Source organism: Dromaius novaehollandiae, chromosome 14, assembly GCF_036370855.1.
Source record: "Dromaius novaehollandiae isolate bDroNov1 chromosome 14, bDroNov1.hap1, whole genome shotgun sequence".
NCBI lineage: Eukaryota > Metazoa > Chordata > Aves > Casuariiformes > Dromaiidae > Dromaius > Dromaius novaehollandiae.
Window position 1 is genome coordinate 36,373 of NC_088111.1, and position 19,096 is coordinate 55,468.

The following is a 19,096-nucleotide window of genomic DNA, read 5'->3' on the forward strand; positions in this document are numbered from 1 at the left end:
TACTGCTCCCGGCATGCCGCGCCGAAAGCTACGGCTCCCCGCAGTCCCGCACCCCAACTCCCGCCCCCCACCCGCAGCGCTGGGGCACCTTTGACCCTCGGCACATTCCGTTCCTTTCCGTCCCGCCCCCCTTCCCCTTCCCCCCTGTCCCCCCGGAAACGGCCGCAGAGCCCCGAGCGCGGCCCCGCCGGCCCCACCACCGGCCCGGGGCTCCCCCGACACCCCCGCGACCGGCCCCGCCTCAGCTCCGACACTGCCCCCGCCCCTCCACGACCCTCCTCCCCCCGCTCCCCGACACGCTCCCGAGCTGACACAGGAGACCCTCCCCCCCCCCCCGCGCTCCTCCGACCGCGCAGTAAACCGCACCACAGCCCCGGCGCACCCCCTTCCTCCCCCCGCCTCCGTGGCCCCGGGACGCTCCCAGCCGCCGGGACCCCCGGCACATGCGGGACCCGCAGCCTGCAGTGCGCCTCCCCCGGCCCCGCTCACCTCCTCCGCGGGGCGGCCGCCGGGCTGGTCCCGAAGGGCCGTGCTCCGTGGCAGCTCCGCTGCCCAGCTCCTGCCCCAGCGCCAGCTCCCCCCAACTGCAGCCCCAGCCCCCAAATGTGGGCCTGCCCTTGCCATCAGCCCCACCTGGGGCCTGTCCTGCCACCCAGCTCCCCCTGGCATTCATCCCAGCCCCAGGGCCCGCAGCTGTGGGCCTGCAGGAACTGGGCAGGGGGCCTGGCCATCAGCCCCTTCAGGGACAGCTGGGGCTGCCAGGGCAGCAGAGGCACCCCCACTCTCCTGACAGCAGCTTGCTGAGAGCTGAAGGGAGAGCCCTGCCTGGGGTGTAGAGTGCGGAAAGGGGAGTATGCGGAGCACAAGAGAACAAATCGAGAGCTCTGGGTGCAACACAAGTCAAGAAAAAAAAAAAAAAAAAAAAAAAAAAAAGAACAACGATAGAGCAAACAGAGTGACTCGGGGGGCACCAAAAGGAGGGCCCTGGGGCACACCCAGAAGCACCCCGAAAACTCCAGGACAGGAGAAAAAGCTAAACAGAGACCTCTGCGGCGTGCCGCAAAACACACACGGGGCCACGGGGCGCACCGAAAGGCACGCAGAGGGCTCGGGGGCAACCCAGAATGTGAACTGAGGGGTCCTGAGGGCATCAGAGGGCAAGTGCAGGGCTCTGGGGCAGACCAAAATACAGAGGAAGGGCCTTGGCGCACACCAGAGGGGTCACCAGGCACGCCGCAGGGCTCAACGCGGCTGACAGGATGGCGCCTGCAGGCTGCCCCAGGCACACGAGCGACACTGCGGAGTGCCAAAAGCAAATCCGGGAGCGGTTCGGGGACCTCACGCAGCCCTGGAGGGGCTCTGGCAGCCCTCGCGATGAGGGGAAACACCCCCAAGAGCCCCGAGGGTCCAGGCAACGCAAGGGAAATTCCCCGCAGCTCTGGGAACAGCACCGGGCTCCCTGGCAAGTGCAGGCACTCCCAAGTACATGGGACTCGGGGACCAGCTCCCAGCCCCGGACACAATGCATAACCTCCTGCCTCAGGCATCGTGTTCAGGCAAACCGCCCTGGAGCTCGGCACCAGCGTGCCTCCCCTTACCTACGATATCCAAAGAGTCACCGCCGCACCAGCGTCTGTCCGTACGTCCGTCCGTCGGGGAAGGGTCAGCTCCTGCCCCTGCCCTCGACATGGCAGGTGTCCGAGTAGCCTCCCCCCAGTGCTTTTTCCTTCAGGGCTAGGATTCAGCTCGGAGAGCTGAGAGGAAAATGCCTGATCCCGCCTGCCTGCACTTCTGCCCCAACCCAGGCCAGAGCCCCTCAGGTTACTTAGTCCTCAGCGCTGCCTCGGGGAGGCCAAAATAACTGCTAACGGTCATTAGCCATACTTACCCTAGTTACCCGTGCCAGAACGCCTCCTCCTGTAGCAGTTCCTGGTGATATCGAGGGGCCGCTGCATTCTGGCTTCCTTGTTTCATCCCGTCCCTTCGGTATTAACCGCAAGCAAACGCTCGTCCGTCTCTTCTCCTCGTCAGCATTTGCTGTCCTTGGTTCCATCTCTGTAAGGAAGCGATAAACTCGCGTTTTACTTCCAGTGAAACGCTTAGGTTTATGCATGATCTTTTTCTCTTTACCCTGTTTTCTTTTTCCCCCTTTTTTTTCTTTTTTTCTTCTTCTTTTCCTTAAGGGAAAGGTCTTAATACGGCACTTTGCACCATACGTTGCAGGGTAAACGGTCTGGAAACGTTACACACAGCAATTAGGGCTAGGTTATTAGGCAGGCGGGCACGTCGCCTAATACCTTCCTAACGCCATCTTCCACGAAACCTTATTTTTATTCCGCTTCAGTGTTATTGTTACTGTTCGCAAACCCTCGTATGCATGCGCTTAACCGACAACTCTCTCGGTCTTTAACTACGTGGAGGAACGACAGCCCTCGATTTGCCTGTCTCCCTTTCAGACCTATTACCTTTTTGAGACTGCTCCTAGCTTCCTCTTACTCTTGCATGCTGGCCTCACAGGCGACGACCAAAATGAACCACCGGATCCCCAGGTCTTGCTGCTTCTCTTCGAGATGTCCCCCTTCGGTGGGCTACCCTGCCAAACAAACCAAAAAGACTGCCGAGGCCGCGAGGGTACCAGATTTTCAGACCGCTTCTCCGAGGCTTTCGGGGTGACTGACGTCACCGCTTCGTTTCACGTTACTCACAGCTACCTTCGTCTATTACTTAGGGCTAAACCTGTTTCTGTTTGCAGAGGGGCTTGTTGCTTGTTTAAACTTGACATATAGTCCATAACCTGCTCTGCATGCTCCCTAGTCCCTTCTGCTTTTGCAACACTTGTGGTAATTCAAGGCGGTAATTAAGAGTCCCCATTGCCCCATAGGCTGGAGCGAGACATTGCTGCTGCTCTGAGGAGGTGCCTAAAAGCCACGCTGTTTTCGCTAGCATCACTGGGGCTTCCCAGAGCCCATCGGTGTTCTCTTTGGCTCTTCCCGAGCCTTTTAGGTTTTTTAGGCTATTCCTTAGCCCTCCATTTTAGGGCAATGTTCTCCTTAAGCACTGCGCACAGCACGATTATCCCACATCAGCCACATCGTGCACACACAGAGGCTTCTGAGAGGCGGCTCAGAAGAAAAGAGAGAAAAGTCTCTTTGTCATCCGCACATTCACCCGTCAACACTCTTCACCAGGAAGTGCTGTAACTTCCTGTTTCTCTAAAGCGGGACTGAGTCGAGGCGGAGACGCACATCGCACCCCATCTTTGTTAGAACGCCTCACTGCTGCGGGCACTGGGTCTGGCAGCAGTTTGAGGAATGTTTGGGGCCTTGCACAGAGTGCAGGGGAAGGTCTGGAGTCAGTGACAACATTGCGGCAGGGCTCGGAGGCGTTTTGGGGCCTGTGGGGGTGTTGGGGCAGGATTTGTGGGTGGTTTAGTGGGTGGTTTAATGGCTCTGGGGGGGCTGGTTGCAGGAAGGGTGGGACTCTGCGGGGCCCTCAGGGCAGGGGTGCCATCCCAGATGCGTAGTGAGCACACAGGGGTGCCCTACATGGCTCTCAGCTCGGCGGGAGCAGCCACCGGTCTCCCACCCCACCAGACAGGGGAGCGGGGCGGGGGGGGGGGGGGGGGGGGAAGGAGAGGAGGTGGAGGGATCTATGAGCTCGCAGAGAACGCCAGAGGAGGCAGCAGGGAACTCACCAAGGACCCCGCGTCCCAGACGAGAGGAGGCATCAGGCTGCCGTGCCGCTGCTAGAGACATCCAGACCCCCGCGCAGACACCCCTCCACACACTCCTCCAGGCTGCGTCCGCAGGGCCGAGCGCACGCCCCGGCCCGCGCTGGGGAGGAACCGGGGCCCTACAGGCGACACACGCAAAAGGGAGAGTCAGAGCCGCGCTCCGGCAGACCCGGCGCCGCGCAGACCCGGCGCGGCGCGGCGCGGCCCCCGGCCCGACTCCCCCCCCCCCGCCCCGCCGCCTCCACGCAGCGACGGCCCCGGCTGGCAGGACACAGCCCGACACCCGCGGCCACCCGAAGGCGCACGCTCGCCTCACCTCGCCTCACCGCGGCCCCCACATGCTCGACTCCAGCCCGCCTCTGCCCTCGCCCGCCGCCGTCCAGCCAAAACACCCGCCCTGCTCGCCGCCATCTTGCCCGCCGCCGCACCGCGCGTGCGCCGGCCGCCCAGGGCTCGCGCCGCCGCACCGCGCGTGCGCGGCCCAGGACCGCGCGAGAGGGGCGGGGGGAGCGCGAGGGGCGGGGGGAGCGGAGCGCGAGGGGCGGGGGGAGCGCGAGGGGCGGGGGGAGCGGAGCGCGAGGGGCGGGGGGAGCGCAGCGCGAGGGGCGGGGGGAGCGCAGCGCGAGGGGCGGGGGGAGCGCAGCGCGAGGGGCGGGGGGAGCGCAGCGCGAGGGGCGGGGGGAGCGCAGCGCGAGGGGCGGGGGGAGCGCAGCGCGAGGGGCGGGGGGAGCGCAGCGCGAGGGGCGGGGGGAGCGCAGCGCGAGGGGCGGGGGGAGCGCAGCGCGAGGGGCGGGGGGAGCGCAGCGCGAGGGGCGGGGGGAGCGCAGCGCGAGGGGCGGGGGGAGCGCAGCGCGAGGGGCGGGGGGAGCGCAGCGCGAGGGGCGGGGGGAGCGCAGCGCGAGGGGCGGGGGGAGCGCAGCGCGAGGGGCGGGGGGAGCGCAGCGCGAGGGGCGGGGGAGCGGAGCGCGAGGCAGCCCAGACCCGCAATGGCCCCACCCTCGCGTGGTCGCAGCGCCGCGCTGCAGCCGGCCGGCTCCCGCGCGCCAACCGCAGCCCGCCGCGCCACCCCGGCGCTCAGGCCGAGCAGCGAGCGCCCCGAGGCTGCTCTGCCCGCGCCCGAGAGAGCGGCGGGCATCAGCGAGCAGGCGCTGGGGCTGCCCCGGGGAGAGAGCGCCGCGGAGCAGCTCCGAGACGGCACTGCCCGTCCCCGCGCCCCCAGGAAGCACCGAGAAGGAAAAGCCCTCTCGGGAAAAGCGCTCCCGGTCCGTGAGCACCGGGCAGGGGGCACGAGCGCGGCCCCTGCGCTTACCCGTCCCCGAGAGAGCGCAGAGTAGCGGCCAACGCGGCGACCGGCAGCGCGCACGTGTGCGCCGGCTGCCCGCAACGGTCTCCGTACGCAGCGGTGGCCGCCGGCGGCTGCAGTGCTGCCTTGTCGACACGCGAGGGCAGCCGTGAGCGCGCCCCCCTCCCGCGTGCAGTGCCGCCTTTCAGACACGCGAGGGCAGCAAGGAGCAGGGCGCAGCGCTTTCCTGCCCCCCTTGCAAAATACTCGCTAGACAAAAAGGGCTTGGGCTCCTCCCGAACGCTTACCTGGCTTCATTACTACAGCTATTAGGAACCGAAGTGCATAGCCTTCTAGCAAAGGGAACGACCGTCTTTTCAAAACTTCCCGCGACTCCCCAGAATTGTCACTGCCTTGCATCAGCAGCCAGCTTCTTCCAACCCAGCCGCAAGAAACATTTTGCCTTCCCGGCAGAACTTTCTGCTCCCTGGGGGGTCCAAAGGAAACCCGTCACTCACTACTGTCTGTCAAAACATACCGGAAGCCCTCAAATACAGGACAAGACGCCTTCTCTAAGGAAGCTGACTACTAGGTCTGCTTCACGGCAGCTTCTCCCCAGTATCAGGGTCCACTCAATAAACAAAATAGGACGAGAAATGTCTTAATCTGCTCCAAGTGCTTTCGTATAAGAGAACAACATCAAAACGAGGTATTATTGCATTTAGCCTCCACTACACGTGCTACCCCAGCGCCACGGACTTGCTTTAAAGCATCAGTGACGTACGCGGTCTGGCAGTAATTAATATTCACAGAATGAATACGCACTCGATCGAGTACGGGTGTTCATAAAAAGCTTTGCCAGTGCGTCGCTAGGTAACAAACCTAGACAAGCAGCTATTTGCCCTGATCCTTCGGCTTACATTTCTTCTGCCGGATGTAGTCAAACGTACCTGCATGCAGTGGCCTTGCGAGGCAGTGACACGGTGTCCGTGGGGTGGCTGTTCCAGGGTCTCTCGGGCTGTTCCAGGGTCCTCGGACAGCAACGGTGCTGGTCGACTTTCCCTTGCGCTGCACAGCAGGACAGCTCCGCACCGTGCCCTCCCAGCACCGCCACTCCTCCCAGCAGCTGCCTAACCGGCCCCAATCCTGAGCAAAGCTACGACCCCCAGGAGCCCGCAGCACCCCTCCTACTCTTCCCGCCCTCCCCATTTCCAAGAGGGACAGCCCCAGCCCCCGGGGACAACCCTGCCTGGTCACGCTGCTGTCCGAAAAGCGGATTCGTTGCCCGCTGTGCACTAAGCCAATAATGACACGCTCAGGAGAGACATTTGCTTATTTATTTCAGAGTTGTGCAAGCCTGGCTGCTCGGTGTTTTCCCCACAAATCAAGCGCAACTTCCCCCCCCCCGCCCCGGCTTTCCAAGTAGCATTTATACAAGTTGCAAGGTTTGCAACTTTCCCTCTTACACCGGTTGGTTAGTGATTTACATACAATTCTAATATTGCTTACACACCATTTTAAAACTACGCATGCTCAGGGGAGGGGTCTTCACCCGGGCACAGGTCTTTCTGACCTATGGGCGTGATTTTCTTGTATTATAATGAGGACAGTTCAGTTCGGGGATACCTCAAATTCCTTTGCTAAATCGGCAACGTCTACATAGAAAACAAAACATTTTGATTTACTATTTCTTTAAGGCTTTAGCACTTCTAGCATGGCCTTGATTAAAGAATTATTTCCTCCCAGGAAAGAGAGAGAAAGAGAGAGAGAGAGAGAGAGAGAGAGAGAGAGAGAGAGAGAGAGAGAGAGAGAGAGAGAGAGAGAGAGAGAGAGAGAGAGAGAGAGAGAGAGAGAGAGAGAGAGAGAGAGATTCTCCTCATCTGCCTAGTTTAAACAGCAGGAACACTCTTTCTGAGCTTCCAAGGTTGTCTTGCAACACCATCGGAGATGGAAAACGCTTCCTGCCCTGTACCGGGGAAAAATAGGGACATTCCACTGTCCCCCGTGACCTGTGGGGACTCAGGCGTGAGTGACACATGTCCAGTAAGGAACAGACCCAGCGGGCACTACAGCTCCTGGCCTGCCACGCGGCCACCCGCTGGGAACCCCGCTGGCAGGGACCTGCCGCCGCCGCCCCCCCGCGGGGCCACCTCGAGAGGCGCAGCATGGTCACCCAGTAGCCCCGCCTGAGAAGACTACACCTCCCAGCATACCGTGCGCGCGAGAAGGGCGGCCCGGAAGCCCAGTGCCGGAAGACTACTGCTCCCGGCATGCCATGCCAAGCAACATGGCCGCCAGGAAGCCCAGTGCCGGAAGACTACCGCTCCCAGCATGCCGCGCTCAGAACAAACATGCCCCACCGGAAGCCCAGTGCCGGAAGACTACTGCTCCCGGCATGCCGCGCCGAAAGCTACGGCTCCCCGCAGTCCCGCACCCCAACTCCCGCCCCCCACCCGCAGCGCTGGGGCACCTTTGACCCTCGGCACATTCCGTTCCTTTCCGTCCCGCCCCCCTTCCCCTTCCCCCCTGTCCCCCCGGAAACGGCCGCAGAGCCCCGAGCGCGGCCCCGCCGGCCCCACCACCGGCCCGGGGCTCCCCCGACACCCCCGCGACCGGCCCCGCCTCAGCTCCGACACTGCCCCCGCCCCTCCACGACCCTCCTCCCCCCGCTCCCCGACACGCTCCCGAGCTGACACAGGAGACCCTCCCCCCCCCCCCGCGCTCCTCCGACCGCGCAGTAAACCGCACCACAGCCCCGGCGCACCCCCTTCCTCCCCCCGCCTCCGTGGCCCCGGGACGCTCCCAGCCGCCGGGACCCCCGGCACATGCGGGACCCGCAGCCTGCAGTGCGCCTCCCCCGGCCCCGCTCACCTCCTCCGCGGGGCGGCCGCCGGGCTGGTCCCGAAGGGCCGTGCTCCGTGGCAGCTCCGCTGCCCAGCTCCTGCCCCAGCGCCAGCTCCCCCCAACTGCAGCCCCAGCCCCCAAATGTGGGCCTGCCCTTGCCATCAGCCCCACCTGGGGCCTGTCCTGCCACCCAGCTCCCCCTGGCATTCATCCCAGCCCCAGGGCCCGCAGCTGTGGGCCTGCAGGAACTGGGCAGGGGGCCTGGCCATCAGCCCCTTCAGGGACAGCTGGGGCTGCCAGGGCAGCAGAGGCACCCCCACTCTCCTGACAGCAGCTTGCTGAGAGCTGAAGGGAGAGCCCTGCCTGGGGTGTAGAGTGCGGAAAGGGGAGTATGCGGAGCACAAGAGAACAAATCGAGAGCTCTGGGTGCAACACAAGTCAAGAAAAAAAAAAAAAAAAAAAAAAAAAAAAGAACAACGATAGAGCAAACAGAGTGACTCGGGGGGCACCAAAAGGAGGGCCCTGGGGCACACCCAGAAGCACCCCGAAAACTCCAGGACAGGAGAAAAAGCTAAACAGAGACCTCTGCGGCGTGCCGCAAAACACACACGGGGCCACGGGGCGCACCGAAAGGCACGCAGAGGGCTCGGGGGCAACCCAGAATGTGAACTGAGGGGTCCTGAGGGCATCAGAGGGCAAGTGCAGGGCTCTGGGGCAGACCAAAATACAGAGGAAGGGCCTTGGCGCACACCAGAGGGGTCACCAGGCACGCCGCAGGGCTCAACGCGGCTGACAGGATGGCGCCTGCAGGCTGCCCCAGGCACACGAGCGACACTGCGGAGTGCCAAAAGCAAATCCGGGAGCGGTTCGGGGACCTCACGCAGCCCTGGAGGGGCTCTGGCAGCCCTCGCGATGAGGGGAAACACCCCCAAGAGCCCCGAGGGTCCAGGCAACGCAAGGGAAATTCCCCGCAGCTCTGGGAACAGCACCGGGCTCCCTGGCAAGTGCAGGCACTCCCAAGTACATGGGACTCGGGGACCAGCTCCCAGCCCCGGACACAATGCATAACCTCCTGCCTCAGGCATCGTGTTCAGGCAAACCGCCCTGGAGCTCGGCACCAGCGTGCCTCCCCTTACCTACGATATCCAAAGAGTCACCGCCGCACCAGCGTCTGTCCATACGTCCGTCCGTCGGGGAAGGGTCAGCTCCTGCCCCTGCCCTCGACATGGCAGGTGTCCGAGTAGCCTCCCCCCAGTGCTTTTTCCTTCAGGGCTAGGATTCAGCTCGGAGAGCTGAGAGGAAAATGCCTGATCCCGCCTGCCTGCACTTCTGCCCCAACCCAGGCCAGAGCCCCTCAGGTTACTTAGTCCTCAGCGCTGCCTCGGGGAGGCCAAAATAACTGCTAACGGTCATTAGCCATACTTACCCTAGTTACCCGTGCCAGAACGCCTCCTCCTGTAGCAGTTCCTGGTGATATCGAGGGGCCGCTGCATTCTGGCTTCCTTGTTTCATCCCGTCCCTTCGGTATTAACCGCAAGCAAACGCTCGTCCGTCTCTTCTCCTCGTCAGCATTTGCTGTCCTTGGTTCCATCTCTGTAAGGAAGCGATAAACTCGCGTTTTACTTCCAGTGAAACGCTTAGGTTTATGCATGATCTTTTTCTCTTTACCCTGTTTTCTTTTTCCCCCTTTTTTTTCTTTTTTTCTTCTTCTTTTCCTTAAGGGAAAGGTCTTAATACGGCACTTTGCACCATACGTTGCAGGGTAAACGGTCTGGAAACGTTACACACAGCAATTAGGGCTAGGTTATTAGGCAGGCGGGCACGTCGCCTAATACCTTCCTAACGCCATCTTCCACGAAACCTTATTTTTATTCCGCTTCAGTGTTATTGTTACTGTTCGCAAACCCTCGTATGCATGCGCTTAACCGACAACTCTCTCGGTCTTTAACTACGTGGAGGAACGACAGCCCTCGATTTGCCTGTCTCCCTTTCAGACCTATTACCTTTTTGAGACTGCTCCTAGCTTCCTCTTACTCTTGCATGCTGGCCTCACAGGCGACGACCAAAACGAACAACTGCATCGCTAGGTCTAGCCCCCTCTCTTCAAGATGTGCCCCTTCGCGGCTTACGTTTCTTGGTCTCTTCAACTTCAGCCGTGGCAATTAATCTAAAAAAGTAAGTATGACATCTATTCCTTTCCGTAGCTGCGTGTACGATAACAAAACAAAAGAGAAACAGCCAAAGCAAAGCTAAGGCAGATACAGGCAACAGCAGCCACAGGGCAGGAACGGGTTACTCAGTCCTCAGCGCTGCCTCGGGGAGGCCGAAATAACTGCTAACGGTCATTAGCCATACTTACCCTAGTTACCCGTGCCAGAACGCCTCCTCCTGTAGCAGTTCCTGGTGATATCGAGGGGCCGCTGCATTCTGGCTTCCTTGTTTCATCCCGTCCCTTCGGTATTAACCGCAAGCAAACGCTCGTCCGTCTCTTCTCCTCGTCAGCATTTGCTGTCCTTGGTTCCATCTCTGTAAGGAAGCGATAAACTCGCGTTTTACTTCCAGTGAAACGCTTAGGTTTATGCACGATCTTTTTCTCTTTACCCTGTTTTCTTTTTCCCCCTTTTTTTTCTTTTTTTCTTCTTCTTTTCCTTAAGGGAAAGGTCTTAATACGGCACTTTGCACCATACGTTGCAGGGTAAACGGTCTGGAAACGTTACACACAGCAATTAGGGCTAGGTTATTAGGCAGGCGGGCACGTCGCCTAATACCTTCCTAACGCCATCTTCCACGAAACCTTATTTTTATTCCGCTTCAGTGTTATTGTTACTGTTCGCAAACCCTCGTATGCATGCGCTTAACCGACAACTCTCTCGGTCTTTAACTACGTGGAGGAACGACAGCCCTCAATTTGCCTGTCTCCCTTTCAGACCTATTACCTTTTTGAGACTGCTCCTAGCTTCCTCTTACTCTTGCATGCTGGCCTCACAGGCGACGACCAAAATGAACCACCGGATCCCCAGGTCTTGCTGCTTCTCTTCGAGATGTCCCCCTTCGGTGGGCTACCCTGCCAAACAAACCAAAAAGACTGCCGAGGCCGCGAGGGTACCAGATTTTCAGACCGCTTCTCCGAGGCTTTCGGGGTGACTGACGTCACCGCTTCGTTTCACGTTACTCACAGCTACCTTCGTCTATTACTTAGGGCTAAACCTGTTTCTGTTTGCAGAGGGGCTTGTTGCTTGTTTAAACTTGACATATAGTCCATAACCTGCTCTGCATGCTCCCTAGTCCCTTCTGCTTTTGCAACACTTGTGGTAATTCAAGGCGGTAATTAAGAGTCCCCATTGCCCCATAGGCTGGAGCGAGACATTGCTGCTGCTCTGAGGAGGTGCCTAAAAGCCACGCTGTTTTCGCTAGCATCACTGGGGCTTCCCAGAGCCCATCGGTGTTCTCTTTGGCTCTTCCCGAGCCTTTTAGGTTTTTTAGGCTATTCCTTAGCCCTCCATTTTAGGGCAATGTTCTCCTTAAGCACTGCGCACAGCACGATTATCCCACATCAGCCACATCGTGCACACACAGAGGCTTCTGAGAGGCGGCTCAGAAGAAAAGAGAGAAAAGTCTCTTTGTCATCCGCACATTCACCCGTCAACACTCTTCACCAGGAAGTGCTGTAACTTCCTGTTTCTCTAAAGCGGGACTGAGTCGAGGCGGAGACGCACATCGCACCCCATCTTTGTTAGAACGCCTCACTGCTGCGGGCACTGGGTCTGGCAGCAGTTTGAGGAATGTTTGGGGCCTTGCACAGAGTGCAGGGGAAGGTCTGGAGTCAGTGACAACATTGCGGCAGGGCTCGGAGGCGTTTTGGGGCCTGTGGGGGTGTTGGGGCAGGATTTGTGGGTGGTTTAGTGGGTGGTTTAATGGCTCTGGGGGGGCTGGTTGCAGGAAGGGTGGGACTCTGCGGGGCCCTCAGGGCAGGGGTGCCATCCCAGATGCGTAGTGAGCACACAGGGGTGCCCTACATGGCTCTCAGCTCGGCGGGAGCAGCCACCGGTCTCCCACCCCACCAGACAGGGGAGCGGGGCGGGGGGGGGGGGGGGGGGGAAGGAGAGGAGGTGGAGGGATCTATGAGCTCGCAGAGAACGCCAGAGGAGGCAGCAGGGAACTCACCAAGGACCCCGCGTCCCAGACGAGAGGAGGCATCAGGCTGCCGTGCCGCTGCTAGAGACATCCAGACCCCCGCGCAGACACCCCTCCACACACTCCTCCAGGCTGCGTCCGCAGGGCCGAGCGCACGCCCCGGCCCGCGCTGGGGAGGAACCGGGGCCCTACAGGCGACACACGCAAAAGGGAGAGTCAGAGCCGCGCTCCGGCAGACCCGGCGCCGCGCAGACCCGGCGCGGCGCGGCGCGGCCCCCGGCCCGACTCCCCCCCCCCCGCCCCGCCGCCTCCACGCAGCGACGGCCCCGGCTGGCAGGACACAGCCCGACACCCGCGGCCACCCGAAGGCGCACGCTCGCCTCACCTCGCCTCACCGCGGCCCCCACATGCTCGACTCCAGCCCGCCTCTGCCCTCGCCCGCCGCCGTCCAGCCAAAACACCCGCCCTGCTCGCCGCCATCTTGCCCGCCGCCGCACCGCGCGTGCGCCGGCCGCCCAGGGCTCGCGCCGCCGCACCGCGCGTGCGCCGGCCGCCCAGGGCTCGCGCCGCCGCACCGCGCGTGCGCGGCCCAGGACCGCGCGAGAGGGGCGGGGGGAGCGCGAGGGGCGGGGGGAGCGGAGCGCGAGGGGCGGGGGGAGCGCGAGGGGCGGGGGGAGCGGAGCGCGAGGGGCGGGGGGAGCGGAGCGCGAGGGGCGGGGGGAGCGCAGCGCGAGGGGCGGGGGGAGCGCAGCGCGAGGGGCGGGGGGAGCGCAGCGCGAGGGGCGGGGGGAGCGCAGCGCGAGGGGCGGGGGGAGCGCAGCGCGAGGGGCGGGGGGAGCGCAGCGCGAGGCAGCCCAGACCCGCAATGGCCCCACCCTCGCGTGGTCGCAGCGCCGCGCTGCAGCCGGCCGGCTCCCGCGCGCCAACCGCAGCCCGCCGCGCCACCCCGGCGCTCAGGCCGAGCAGCGAGCGCCCCGAGGCTGCTCTGCCCGCGCCCGAGAGAGCGGCGGGCATCAGCGAGCAGGCGCTGGGGCTGCCCCGGGGAGAGAGCGCCGCGGAGCAGCTCCGAGACGGCACTGCCCGTCCCCGCGCCCCCAGGAAGCACCGAGAAGGAAAAGCCCTCTCGGGAAAAGCGCTCCCGGTCCGTGAGCACCGGGCAGGGGGCACGAGCGCGGCCCCTGCGCTTACCCGTCCCCGAGAGAGCGCAGAGTAGCGGCCAACGCGGCGACCGGCAGCGCGCACGTGTGCGCCGGCTGCCCGCAACGGTCTCCGTACGCAGCGGTGGCCGCCGGCGGCTGCAGTGCTGCCTTGTCGACACGCGAGGGCAGCCGTGAGCGCGCCCCCCTCCCGCGTGCAGTGCCGCCTTTCAGACACGCGAGGGCAGCAAGGAGCAGGGCGCAGCGCTTTCCTGCCCCCCTTGCAAAATACTCGCTAGACAAAAGTGGCTTGGGCTCCTCCCGAACGCTTACCTGGCTTCATTACTACAGCTATTAGGAACCGAAGTGCATAGCCTTCTAGCAAAGGGAACGACCGTCTTTTCAAAACTTCCCGCGACTCCCCAGAATTGTCACTGCCTTGCATCAGCAGCCAGCTTCTTCCAACCCAGCCGCAAGAAACATTTTGCCTTCCCGGCAGAACTTTCTGCTCCCTGGGGGGTCCAAAGGAAACCCGTCACTCACTACTGTCTGTCAAAACATACCGGAAGCCCTCAAATACAGGACAAGACGCCTTCTCTAAGGAAGCTGACTACTAGGTCTGCTTCACGGCAGCTTCTCCCCAGTATCAGGGTCCACTCAATAAACAAAATAGGACGAGAAATGTCTTAATCTGCTCCAAGTGCTTTCGTATAAGAGAACAACATCAAAACGAGGTATTATTGCATTTAGCCTCCACTACACGTGCTACCCCAGCGCCACGGACTTGCTTTAAAGCATCAGTGACGTACGCGGTCTGGCAGTAATTAATATTCACAGAATGAATACGCACTCGATCGAGTACGGGTGTTCATAAAAAGCTTTGCCAGTGCGTCGCTAGGTAACAAACCTAGACAAGCAGCTATTTGCCCTGATCCTTCGGCTTACATTTCTTCTGCCGGATGTAGTCAAACGTACCTGCATGCAGTGGCCTTGCGAGGCAGTGACACGGTGTCCGTGGGGTGGCTGTTCCAGGGTCTCTCGGGCTGTTCCAGGGTCCTCGGACAGCAACGGTGCTGGTCGACTTTCCCTTGCGCTGCACAGCAGGACAGCTCCGCACCGTGCCCTCCCAGCACCGCCACTCCTCCCAGCAGCTGCCTAACCGGCCCCAATCCTGAGCAAAGCTACGACCCCCAGGAGCCCGCAGCACCCCTCCTACTCTTCCCGCCCTCCCCATTTCCAAGAGGGACAGCCCCAGCCCCCGGGGACAACCCTGCCTGGTCACGCTGCTGTCCGAAAAGCGGATTCGTTGCCCGCTGTGCACTAAGCCAATAATGACACGCTCAGGAGAGACATTTGCTTATTTATTTCAGAGTTGTGCAAGCCTGGCTGCTCGGTGTTTTCCCCACAAATCAAGCGCAACTTCCCCCCCCCCCGCCCCGGCTTTCCAAGTAGCATTTATACAAGTTGCAAGGTTTGCAACTTTCCCTCTTACACCGGTTGGTTAGTGATTTACATACAATTCTAATATTGCTTACACACCATTTTAAAACTACGCATGCTCAGGGGAGGGGTCTTCACCCGGGCACAGGTCTTTCTGACCTATGGGCGTGATTTTCTTGTATTATAATGAGGACAGTTCAGTTCGGGGATACCTCAAATTCCTTTGCTAAATCGGCAACGTCTACATAGAAAACAAAACATTTTGATTTACTATTTCTTTAAGGCTTTAGCACTTCTAGCATGGCCTTGATTAAAGAATTATTTCCTCCCAGGAAAGAGAGAGAAAGAGAGAGAGAGAGAGAGAGAGAGAGAGAGAGAGAGAGAGAGAGAGAGAGAGAGAGAGATTCTCCTCATCTGCCTAGTTTAAACAGCAGGAACACTCTTTCTGAGCTTCCAAGGTTGTCTTGCAACACCATCGGAGATGGAAAACGCTTCCTGCCCTGTACCGGGGAAAAATAGGGACATTCCACTGTCCCCCGTGACCTGTGGGGACTCAGGCGTGAGTGACACATGTCCAGTAAGGAACAGACCCAGCGGGCACTACAGCTCCTGGCCTGCCACGCGGCCACCCGCTGGGAACCCCGCTGGCAGGGACCTGCCGCCGCCGCCCCCCCCGCGGGGCCACCTCGAGAGGCGCAGCATGGTCACCCAGTAGCCCCGCCTGAGAAGACTACACCTCCCAGCATACCGTGCGCGCGAGAAGGGCGGCCCGGAAGCCCAGTGCCGGAAGACTACTGCTCCCGGCATGCCATGCCAAGCAACATGGCCGCCAGGAAGCCCAGTGCCGGAAGACTACCGCTCCCAGCATGCCGCGCTCAGAACAAACATGCCCCACCGGAAGCCCAGTGCCGGAAGACTACTGCTCCCGGCATGCCGCGCCGAAAGCTACGGCTCCCCGCAGTCCCGCACCCCAACTCCCGCCCCCCACCCGCAGCGCTGGGGCACCTTTGACCCTCGGCACATTCCGTTCCTTTCCGTCCCGCCCCCCTTCCCCTTCCCCCCTGTCCCCCCGGAAACGGCCGCAGAGCCCCGAGCGCGGCCCCGCCGGCCCCACCACCGGCCCGGGGCTCCCCCGACACCCCCGCGACCGGCCCCGCCTCAGCTCCGACACTGCCCCCGCCCCTCCACGACCCTCCTCCCCCCGCTCCCCGACACGCTCCCGAGCTGACACAGGAGACCCTCCCCCCCCCCCCGCGCTCCTCCGACCGCGCAGTAAACCGCACCACAGCCCCGGCGCACCCCCTTCCTCCCCCCGCCTCCGTGGCCCCGGGACGCTCCCAGCCGCCGGGACCCCCGGCACATGCGGGACCCGCAGCCTGCAGTGCGCCTCCCCCGGCCCCGCTCACCTCCTCCGCGGGGCGGCCGCCGGGCTGGTCCCGAAGGGCCGTGCTCCGTGGCAGCTCCGCTGCCCAGCTCCTGCCCCAGCGCCAGCTCCCCCCAACTGCAGCCCCAGCCCCCAAATGTGGGCCTGCCCTTGCCATCAGCCCCACCTGGGGCCTGTCCTGCCACCCAGCTCCCCCTGGCATTCATCCCAGCCCCAGGGCCCGCAGCTGTGGGCCTGCAGGAACTGGGCAGGGGGCCTGGCCATCAGCCCCTTCAGGGACAGCTGGGGCTGCCAGGGCAGCAGAGGCACCCCCACTCTCCTGACAGCAGCTTGCTGAGAGCTGAAGGGAGAGCCCTGCCTGGGGTGTAGAGTGCGGAAAGGGGAGTATGCGGAGCACAAGAGAACAAATCGAGAGCTCTGGGTGCAACACAAGTCAAGAAAAAAAAAAAAAAAAAAAAAAAAAAAAGAACAACGATAGAGCAAACAGAGTGACTCGGGGGGCACCAAAAGGAGGGCCCTGGGGCACACCCAGAAGCACCCCGAAAACTCCAGGACAGGAGAAAAAGCTAAACAGAGACCTCTGCGGCGTGCCGCAAAACACACACGGGGCCACGGGGCGCACCGAAAGGCACGCAGAGGGCTCGGGGGCAACCCAGAATGTGAACTGAGGGGTCCTGAGGGCATCAGAGGGCAAGTGCAGGGCTCTGGGGCAGACCAAAATACAGAGGAAGGGCCTTGGCGCACACCAGAGGGGTCACCAGGCACGCCGCAGGGCTCAACGCGGCTGACAGGATGGCGCCTGCAGGCTGCCCCAGGCACACGAGCGACACTGCGGAGTGCCAAAAGCAAATCCGGGAGCGGTTCGGGGACCTCACGCAGCCCTGGAGGGGCTCTGGCAGCCCTCGCGATGAGGGGAAACACCCCCAAGAGCCCCGAGGGTCCAGGCAACGCAAGGGAAATTCCCCGCAGCTCTGGGAACAGCACCGGGCTCCCTGGCAAGTGCAGGCACTCCCAAGTACATGGGACTCGGGGACCAGCTCCCAGCCCCGGACACAATGCATAACCTCCTGCCTCAGGCATCGTGTTCAGGCAAACCGCCCTGGAGCTCGGCACCAGCGTGCCTCCCCTTACCTACGATATCCAAAGAGTCACCGCCGCACCAGCGTCTGTCCGTACGTCCGTCCGTCGGGGAAGGGTCAGCTCCTGCCCCTGCCCTCGACATGGCAGGTGTCCGAGTAGCCTCCCCCCAGTGCTTTTTCCTTCAGGGCTAGGATTCAGCTCGGAGAGCTGAGAGGAAAATGCCTGATCCCGCCTGCCTGCACTTCTGCCCCAACCCAGGCCAGAGCCCCTCAGGTTACTTAGTCCTCAGCGCTGCCTCGGGGAGGCCAAAATAACTGCTAACGGTCATTAGCCATACTTACCCTAGTTACCCGTGCCAGAACGCCTCCTCCTGTAGCAGTTCCTGGTGATATCGAGGGGCCGCTGCATTCTGGCTTCCTTGTTTCATCCCGTCCCTTCGGTATTAACCGCAAGCAAACGCTCGTCCGTCTCTTCTCCTCGTCAGCATTTGCTGTCCTTGGTTCCATCTCTGTAAGGAAGCGATAAACTCGCGTTTTACTTCCAGTGAAACGCTTAGGTTTATGCATGATCTTTTTCTCTTTACCCTGTTTTCTTTTTCCCCCTTTTTTTTCTTTTTTTCTTCTTCTTTTCCTTAAGGGAAAGGTCTTAATACGGCACTTTGCACCATACGTTGCAGGGTAAACGGTCTGGAAACGTTACACACAGCAATTAGGGCTAGGTTATTAGGCAGGCGGGCACGTCGCCTAATACCTTCCTAACGCCATCTTCCACGAAACCTTATTTTTATTCCGCTTCAGTGTTATTGTTACTGTTCGCAAACCCTCGTATGCATGCGCTTAACCGACAACTCTCTCGGTCTTTAACTACGTGGAGGAACGACAGCCCTCGATTTGCCTGTCTCCCTTTCAGACCTATTACCTTTTTGAGACTGCTCCTAGCTTCCTCTTACTCTTGCATGCTGGCCTCACAGGCGACGACCAAAACGAACAACTGCATCGCTAGGTCTAGCCCCCTCTCTTCAAGATGTGCCCCTTCGCGGCTTACGTTTCTTGGTCTCTTCAACTTCAGCCGTGGCAATTAATCTAAAAAAGTAAGTATGACATCTATTCCTTTCCGTAGCTGCGTGTACGATAACAAAACAAAAGAGAAACAGCCAAAGCAAAGCTAAGGCAGATACAGGCAACAGCAGCCACAGGGCAGGAACGGGTTACTCAGTCCTCAGCGCTGCCTCGGGGAGGCCAAAATAACTGCTAACGGTCATTAGCCATACTTACCCTAGTTACCCGTGCCAGAACGCCTCCTCCTGTAGCAGTTCCTGGTGATATCGAGGGGCCGCTGCATTCTGGCTTCCTTGTTTCATCCCGTCCCTTCGGTATTAACCGCAAGCAAACGCTCGTCCGTCTCTTCTCCTCGTCAGCATTTGCTGTCCTTGGTTCCATCTCTGTAAGGAAGCGATAAACTCGCGTTTTACTTCCAGTGAAACGCTTAGGTTTATGCACGATCTTTTTCTCTTTACCCTGTTTTCTTTTTCCCCCTTTTTTTTCTTTTTTTCTTCTTCTTTTCCTTAAGGGAAAGGTCTTAATACGGCACTTTGCACCATACGTTGCAGGGTAAACGGTCTGGAAACGTTACACACAGCAATTAGGGCTAGGTTATTAGGCAGGCGGGCACGTCGCCTAATACCTTCCTAACGCCATCTTCCACGAAACCTTATTTTTATTCCGCTTCAGTGTTATTGTTACTGTTCGCAAACCCTCGTATGCATGCGCTTAACCGACAACTCTCTCGGTCTTTAACTACGTGGAGGAATGACAGCCCTCAATTTGCCTGTCTCCCTTTCAGACCTATTACCTTTTTGAGACTGCTCCTAGCTTCCTCTTACTCTTGCATGCTGGCCTCACAGGCGACGACCAAAATGAACCACCGGATCCCCAGGTCTTGCTGCTTCTCTTCGAGATGTCCCCCTTCGGTGGGCTACCCTGCCAAACAAACCAAAAAGACTGCCGAGGCCGCGAGGGTACCAGATTTTCAGACCGCTTCTCCGAGGCTTTCGGGGTGACTGA

General features: G+C 60.8%; 1 long non-coding RNA gene across 4 annotated transcripts in view; it reads right to left on the minus strand.

Annotated features, from left to right (window-relative positions):
* The window catches only part of LOC135329909 (uncharacterized), a 54,883-nt gene that overhangs the window by 14,461 nt on the left and 21,326 nt on the right, over nucleotides 1-19,096 (minus strand). For all 4 annotated transcript variants that reach the window (XR_010391536.1, XR_010391537.1, XR_010391535.1 and 1 more), the window contains 10 exons: nucleotides 18,885-19,012; nucleotides 18,308-18,474; nucleotides 17,952-18,115; nucleotides 17,375-17,541; nucleotides 10,796-10,923; nucleotides 10,219-10,385; nucleotides 9,863-10,026; nucleotides 9,286-9,452; nucleotides 2,466-2,593; nucleotides 1,889-2,055 (listed from right to left, as the gene is read on the minus strand). This is a non-coding gene — a long non-coding RNA (uncharacterized LOC135329909). The remainder of the gene's footprint in view (nucleotides 1-1,888; nucleotides 2,056-2,465; nucleotides 2,594-9,285; nucleotides 9,453-9,862; nucleotides 10,027-10,218; nucleotides 10,386-10,795; nucleotides 10,924-17,374; nucleotides 17,542-17,951; nucleotides 18,116-18,307; nucleotides 18,475-18,884; nucleotides 19,013-19,096) is intronic.